Consider the following 8794-nt stretch of genomic DNA (forward strand, 5'->3'; position numbering starts at 1 on the left):
GTGTCGCGTCCGCGTCTAAGATTCCTCTTGCGCGCACCCTTTCCTGTCTTATGAAATTGGGCAGCGTAGCGAAAGTGAGAAACACCGCCCTCTTTCTCTCTAAGAACACATCAGCCGAGTTCTGCAGACCGAAATTTACCATGGTAACGGCAATTTCGTCAAGAGACCAGTCACATTTATTTTAATTAAGCTACATAATTTATAGGATTTTGCATATAGGATTTAGTGATGGGGGGGGATATATACAAGATTCAAATCTCTTGCTTCTCACACTTAAGATCCCTTCTATTACTTTATTATGGTTTTACAGAAGTACCATTATTCAGAAAATTATTATAAAACTAGCTACAGAGGAGAGGGGAAACATCAGACAACTTTAGACAACACACACAAAAGCAGCACCTTAATATGGCACCTTTGATAAATGCCTGTGATTAATAATAATAATATTAATTAATTAGTTAATTAAATAATTATTGAGTTGGAATACTGCACTCTATCAGGCCTTACAGTAAGCGAAATATGCTGAAAAAAAATTTGAAACAGTAACAATGATTGTTAAAAATAATTTAAAACGCACTTACCATTATGAGTGGCAAAATCTGGCACCAAAAGCTACTTGTTTAGCAGGTCTAGTGCCGAGTGAATACATTTCCAAAACTGCTTTTGTATGGACTTACATCAGGAGGTAAGAAACAGAATGTGAGAGGATCCTCTGGCTAATTAAAATAACTGAAAGAATAAAATAAAGGCCACCTAAGTTAACTTGAAGACAGGATGCCTTGGTAACAAACTGGACCATAAATATTACTTCAACTCAATCATGGTTACGGTTTCTATATTTTACTCAGCTTTTTAAACTGAAAGTATTTGCTCTTTTGGAGTAATGCACAACTCAAATAAGGGATTAAAAGTCAAGTCACCTTTATTTCTAGTGCTTTTTACAATACTGAATGATTTAAAGCATCTTCACAGTAATAAAAACAAACAAACACATTATATATAGGTGCATCTAAAAAAAAATTGAATATCATGAAAATGTAAAGTAAAACAAGTTTTTTTTTTTTTTTTTTTTAATTTTGATGGTTAGAGCGTACAGCTCATGAAAGTCAAAAATCCAGTATCTTAAAGTATTAGAATATGTACATTTGAGTTTCATTAAATGTCCATCCCTACAGTATAAATTCTGGGTGTCTTCTTTATTCTTTGAATCTTAAATAATGGGGAAGACTGCTGACATGGCAATGGTCCAGAAGACAATCACTGACACCCTCCGCAAAGAGGGTAAGTCACAGAAGGTCATTACTGAAAGAGGTGGCTGTTTACAGAGTGCTGTATCAAAGCATATTAAATGCAAAGTTGACTGGAAGGAAGAAATTGGGTAGTCAACAGAGATGTCAAGTAAAGCCGATTCAAACACTTGGGAGAGCTTCAAAAGGAGTGGAATGAAGCTGGAGTCACCACACTCAGACGTCTTCAGGAAAAGGGCTACCAAGCCACTTCTGAAACAGAAACAACGTCAGAAGCATCTTACCTGGGCTAAGGAGAAAAAGAACTGGACTGTTGCTCAGTGCTCCAAAGTCCTTTTTTTCAGATAAAAGTAAATTTTGCATTTCATGTTGAAATCATGATCCCGGAGTCCGGAGGAAGACAAGTGCAAAGTCAGTGCAGCCGTCTACCGGGAGATTTTGCAGCACTTCATGCTTCCATTTGACAAGCTTTATGGAGATGCTGATTTCCTTTTCCAGCAGGACTTTAGCACCTTCCCACAGTGCAAAAACCACTTCCAAGTGGTTTGCTGACCATGATATTACTGTGCTTTATTGGCCAGCCAATATGCCTGACCTGAACCCCACTGAGAATTTATGGGATATTTTCAAGAGAAAGATGAGAAACAGTCGATCCAACAATACAGACGATCCGAAGGCTCAATAGTGCCTCAGCAGTGCCACAGGCTGATCACTTCAATGCCACACTTTACTGATACTGTAATTTGTGCTAGGAGCAAGTCATTTACTGTATATGTGCTGCCAACCAAGTATTGAGTGCATAAATGAACATACTTTAAAAAACCTGAACTTTTCTTTTTTGCAAATCCGTTTTTTTTTTTTTTTTGTTTGTTTGTTTGTTTGTTTGTTTTTTACGGAACCCCTTAAGGGACATGGTGGTGAAAAAAATCAGAGTGAGTGAAAAAAAAATTCAGGGTGGGAGGAAAAATATTTTTCAGATTTTTTTGCGTTCCCTCGCAAAAGTTTTTTGCGTTCTCTCGCAAAGTTTTTTGCGTTCTCTCGCAAAGTTTTTTGCGTTCTCTCGCAAAGTTTTTTTTGCGTTCTCTCGCAAAGTTTTTTGCGTTCTCTCGCAAAACCGGTTGGGTTCGGACAAACACTTCCTGTTTACTCAGCTCAGTATGTTCACAACGGAGCGGTTCATATAAGTTTTATACTGAACTTGAACTCAAGTGGCCTATTATAGAAATACAGTCATTTAATTGCTTATAGTTTAAGGCACGATTTGGGAAAATCCTAAAACGCTTAATGTGGATTAATGTACTAAAACAGTGACAGCAGAGGCCCAATTCGGTATTAATAAATGCTATTCATACTAATAAAAATTTTAATATTAATAGCATTACTCTCAATAAAGCAGTCATAAATGCAACTTGCTTTTCTTCCCACAGAAAACCTTTAGGATACAGAAAACGCTTAATGGAAGCTAATGGACGAATTAAGACGGTATTTGTAGTTACAGTGGTTTAAGTATAGTAACCATGGTTAATTTGTTTGCTGCTTGTTTAAAAAAAAAATTATAAGTTTTTGAAAGGAAAAATAAAACAAACAAGTCACGTAGCCTGTTAGTCCCATTTTATTCAGAAATAATACTACCAGCAGGCCTACAGCGTGTTATAATACCAACATTATAAACACACATAGCCTAGGCCATTAGTTCCCTGCACTTCACAGCAAATCCTTTAAATTTAACCGTATTCAGAACAGACCAAAAACTAAAACCAAAAAACTATAACTTATTCATTTTTAATGAATACATATAATATAATGCAGTATATAATAATAGGTATAAGCTTATAGCTATAAATAAACTAAAAGAAATAATTTAAAGCGAAACTGAAAGTATGGGCTCACGTATGGCTCTCCTTCAGCACAAATCCAAATGTTTCCATATTCACAATGTATTTGCAGCTAAACCATTAAATTAACCGGGCTTTGTACGTTCCAATATCGACATGAAAAAATCATAGTGAACAAAAATGTGCTGCAGTGGATTGGACCGGTGCTCACGCTGTACGACACAGACTAATACAGAATATTTGAACTGACTAGTGTAAGTTTGTATCTGTTTGGGTGATTCTGTGTATTATTTCAATAATGAACAGGCTGCGAGGCGCCAGCGCGATCAAACAGCTGAAATATAAAAACTGTAAAAAAAAAAAAAAAAAAAAAAAAAAAAAAAAAAAAAAATATATATATATATATATATATATATATATATATAATATAAAAACTGTCTTCCATACAGAAAAATACCCTGTGCGAGTTATTGTTTTTCATGTTTAAAATAGGAGAATGCAATATCCAAACGACTGCAAATGCAACATTTATTTTATATAGCAGTTCAACAAAAAGGGTAATATTAAGTGACATTTTAAATGTAGCCTACATTTTAAACACATGTTTGTTATATTTAACGAAATAATAATAGTTCCAACGAAATCCGCAACAGAACTGGCGTCTCTCCAAGCAACAGCGGTGTTTCGTTTCTGAATTAATCTGCAGCTTTGAACCATTCGGAGAGTCCGTGATTAATCACCCATTCATAACTACAACCATTTGCTTAGTTATTGAATGAATGAATGAATGAATGACGGGACGCCTTGCTCATTAAGACAGTGACATGCCGCCACCTACTGGAACGTTTGAGAACCACTGGTTTAATGGATTACTTCATTAATTGCCTATTTTTAATAAAAAATAAAATGTTGGCTTTTTATATCATTGTCTTCTTATATTAAGCTAAGGTACATTGGAGAGCTTTCTGTTCATATTCGGGGCTTACCTGCTTTCTTACATTTAAAATGTATAACAAACTCTATACCGAGTTCGGCCTTTTATACTCTATTATCCCGTTAATTTTTCTTTCTGGGGGATACGCTTAACGTGCAATTTAGCGGGTTACGTTTATATACTGAGCTATTCTGGTATATAAGGTGTGTACTGAACTTGGTCCTACAGTGTTTTACATTTTAGAATGTACCAAAATCGTGCCTTGATGTATTTATATAATAGCCTACTTGAGTCCAAGTTCAGAATCAAACTCTATGAGTCGCTCAATTGCGAACGTGCAATGTAGGAACCACTACAAGCTGTAAAGTAAACAGATAGTGTTTGTCCGAACTCAACTGGTTTTGCGAGGGAACGCAAAAAAGTTTTGCGAGGGAACGCAAAGTTTTGCGAGAGAACGCAAAAGTTTTGCGAGGGAACGCAAAAAAGTTTTGCGAGGGAACGCAAATGTTTTGCGAGAGAACGCAAAAAAATCTGAAAAATATTTTTCCTCCCACCCTGAATTTTTTTTCACTCACTCTGATTTTTTTCACCACCATGTCCCTTAAGGGGCTCCGTAGTTTTTTATTGATCTTAGGAAATATTCTAATATTTTGAGATACTGGATTTTTGACTTTCATGAGCTATTAGACCTAATCATCAAAATTAAAACAAGAACACTTCAGAAATGTAACCAACTAAACAAATGACTTAAACAGCTTTTTTGGCAGATTTACCATGGAAATATTACATTTATGAGTGTTATAGCACCAGCTGTGGTCTGATCACCTTTAAACGTTGCATGCTTATTTAGAATCACCTGTCGCATGTGCTCAGCAGGTTTCGTGAAGTTTTGAATTATTTAAGCTTTGTAGGATTTTGGGTAAACTGGACAGGCCCCTTTTCTAAACGACCCCGCTATAGCTTCCCAAAGGGTAAATTTAAACTTTTTTTTTTTATTTATAATTATTGGCTTAGAGAGTCCAGAGAATTGTACTGCAGTGTTTTTTCCCCCAGATTGAGTGAAAAACCTAGGACTAGTTCACACAACTATACAAATGATTTGATTGACAGCAGTGGTTCTAGAGGCAAAGTTGTCCAGAATGAGAAGTGCTATCATATAATACGAATATTGCACATATGTGCGAAAAAATGTGCAATGTATAATCATTTACGCTTTGAAAAATGCAATATTGCCAACAAAGGGCCAATTTCTTTCATATTTTCTCACAGACCTTTGGGGCCATGAGTCAAACAGGCTCAGCAAGTTTCGTTCTGATTGGCCTCTGTTAACCTGTCTAATAGGTGCTCAAACTTATTTTTTTTTTTTTTTTTCAGATATGCAAATGTCCTTATACACTTGTGGCGCTTTGGACCAAGACCGTGCCCAGCGATTTTCATGTTAATAGGACAAATGCGCCACTCTTATAGCGCCACCAAGTGGTCAAGTTCGATGATTTTTGTCCTGAGGCATGCGTTTTGTTCGACGTGAGGCAAGGATTCCAACGGCATAAGAACTGCGGCTGACAGTTTAGTAGTTATGAGTGATTTCGTACTTTTGATCGCTGTAGCGCCTCCTTCAGGCCGATTGGGGGGATCCTTGGTCACGTTTAGGCGGTTTGAGTACTACCATCCCTCCAAGTTTCAAGTCTGTATGACTTACGGTTTGGTCTGCACAATCAGTTTTACGTGGAGATTGCTGATCCTTGGCCATTCTAACAATTACAACAAGGTTTTAGGGCTACACGCTTTTCTTATTCACAAGGAAGTGAGTGAGGGAATGGCTGGAGAGAGACTGTCATAAATCTGTCTGACTGACATGATTGATGGGGTAATAAATCAAGAGAGAGAGAAGGCCATAAATTAGGGTCATTGTTGCTGGTGTGTTTTTATTGTTAAATTTAATAATTACTGAAAAAAGAAAAAAAAAAAATCATTGATTGATTTAAAATGAGCAGGACTTTATATAATGTATGAAAATCCATCATAACAATGTTAATTATTATGATAATAATAATAATAAAAAAAAAAACAGAAAATGTACAATATTTAATTTTCTTTATTTTTTCTTCATCTTAAAAAAAATTATAGCCATAGTTCTAATGTGATTGCCAACACACTAAACATTAAGTAGCACAGGTATATTTGTAGCAATAGTCAAAAATACATTGTATGGGTCAAAATGATAAATTATTTTATGCCAAAAATCATTAGGATATTAAGTAAAGATCATGTTCCATTAATATATTTTGTAAATTTCCTACTGTAAATATATCAAAACTTAATTATTGTTTAGTAGTATGCATTGCTAAAAAATGAATTTGGACAACTTTAATGGCGATTTTCTCATATTATTAATATTTAGATTTTTTTTTTTTTTTTTTTTTTTTTTTTGCACCCTTGATTTTAGATTTTCAAATAGCTGTATCTTGTAGCTGTAATATTGTCTCATCCTAACATACTCAAAAAATGTTAGTGCACTTGATACGTAAATGAAAAAACAAGATAACACCACTTTTGATCATAATATTTTGCCTTTTTTTCTCACTGTGATCATGATGAAAAAGATGTAGGAGGTATATTTCATTTCATTTTCATTCATTCATTCAAATCCAAACAGCTGATAAAAACATCACAATAATTCACAAAATCACACCACTCCAGTCCATTATGTCTTGTGAAGTGAAATACTTTAAATATATTATTAAGAGATATTAACTTTAAACTTATGAGAATCTTTAAAAGCACTTCATCCACTAAAACAAATGTATCCCCTGTTGTTTTCTCACATCAAAAGCAACAAACATTTGTTTAAAACTGTTTAGGACTGGAAATTCTATGCATATTTCTCTCCGGATTCAGACCAGACAACTTTTTCACTGGAAAAAGCAATATTATTGATAGAGGACTTGTTTAAAGTTAAATACATCTTAATTTGTTTATTGTAAACATTCAGCTTTTATCTTCTGAAGACATTACTGTTGGACTGGAGTAACTGTTGGGCTTTTAATCAGTTGTTTGGACTCTCAGTGTGACGGCACCCATTCACTGCAGAGGATCCACTGGTACACAAAATGCTACATTTCTCCAAATATGAAGAAGAAACAAACTCATTTATATCCAAGTAAATTCACAGCAAATGGCTATGTTTGGGTCAACTTACTCCTTTTAATCAATGCACCACACCATCACACCCCGTGTGAAAGAAACACAATGCCAGCATAATCATAAAAAGATATTTATTCACTAGAAAGCAGTTGTCGATGTTAACACTAAAACACATTTTTGGGCACATCATTCTTTGCATGCTTTGTCACGATGAACTGAACATGAAATCGTTTTCTCTGAAACGGTCAACACGGATCACTGCAGAGGAAACTCCATAAACCGAGCCCCACGCTATTTGTTTGCCATATTCAATGTGGCTACATTCTTTGGTCACTGGAGCACTAAACATGTCTGTCTTCATCAAACACGTGGAACAAACAGTCCTGACCACAATCTACAACCTGCAACGACACAAGACGACTGAATGAAAACACTAACGTGATCAGAGCCTCATATTTGTGCAGCATCTGGAGCCCTGAGCGTCAACAAGCAACACAAAATGACTATAATTATAATAATAAAACAATCAAGGTCACCAACATTGATTATCCTCTTCATTAATTAAAACCAAACAAGAAATAGTTAACACATTCCTGAGTTAAGAATCTCAGCATACATTACAGTAAAAAAATTAAAGCAATATTAGTTGCACCTCTCTCGCGAGTTGGTCTAAATGTAAATCAAAAATTGAGTTAAACAGTGCAACTACATCGCAAATGATCACACCTCCAAAATTAAATACATTAAACCTAGAAAAATAAAACTAAAGCACACACACACACACACTTAAATAGACAATGTTCTGGTAACAATGTCCATTTAATACATTTCAACGCACCCTGAGGTAGATTTGTATAGATTCAAAACAAGTTATGTATCTTGTTCTCACTTTAAATAAGATTAAAAAGAAACAATACAATAAAATATTGAAATGATAATGGGATATACAATAATGGCATGAACTATATAGAATACAATCTTACCAATGAGAAAGAAACCTTCACATCCCTTAAACTGAAAACGCCAAGTTTTCAACAGGTTGTTTGAGGTCGAAACCCATCCACCCAACACTACATTCAACTACTCTAACACCTACTTTCATGCAATAACATACTAAAACCATTTCAGATTATTCTGAGGGACAAATCAGTCTTTAAACAGCAAAACATACTTGTGGAGCAGTGATGTGCTGTTGTTTTGCTATAACATTATAACATTCAACCTGTGCTCAACACATGCATCCTGTCTGAGACTGAATGTTTATCCCTATTTTATGCAAGCTAAAACCAAATTGGTTTGTGGTTTGCAGGAAATGGTGTAAATGTGTATTTTTATCCACTGAGGTTCTGAAAGTTTGAGGACTAAAGTCAAATATACAATAATGCTAAAATAACACACAACTTTCATTTGGTGCAGTCAACATGCTTTCCTCAAACACAGTGACGCTTGACAGCTCAGTTGCTCCCCGTCAAAACGGGAACATGAACTTCATGCAGCCATAGGGATAAATCATATTCAATGTTAAAATACTTTGAAATCAGCGTCTCTAGAGAAGGCCATAAATAAAAAAAAATAGTGCATCAAAATCATGCGCAGCATAGTTTAAACACTGGGAATCCTAGTCACCAGCT

Source organism: Labeo rohita, chromosome 19, assembly GCF_022985175.1.
Source record: "Labeo rohita strain BAU-BD-2019 chromosome 19, IGBB_LRoh.1.0, whole genome shotgun sequence".
NCBI lineage: Eukaryota > Metazoa > Chordata > Actinopteri > Cypriniformes > Cyprinidae > Labeo > Labeo rohita.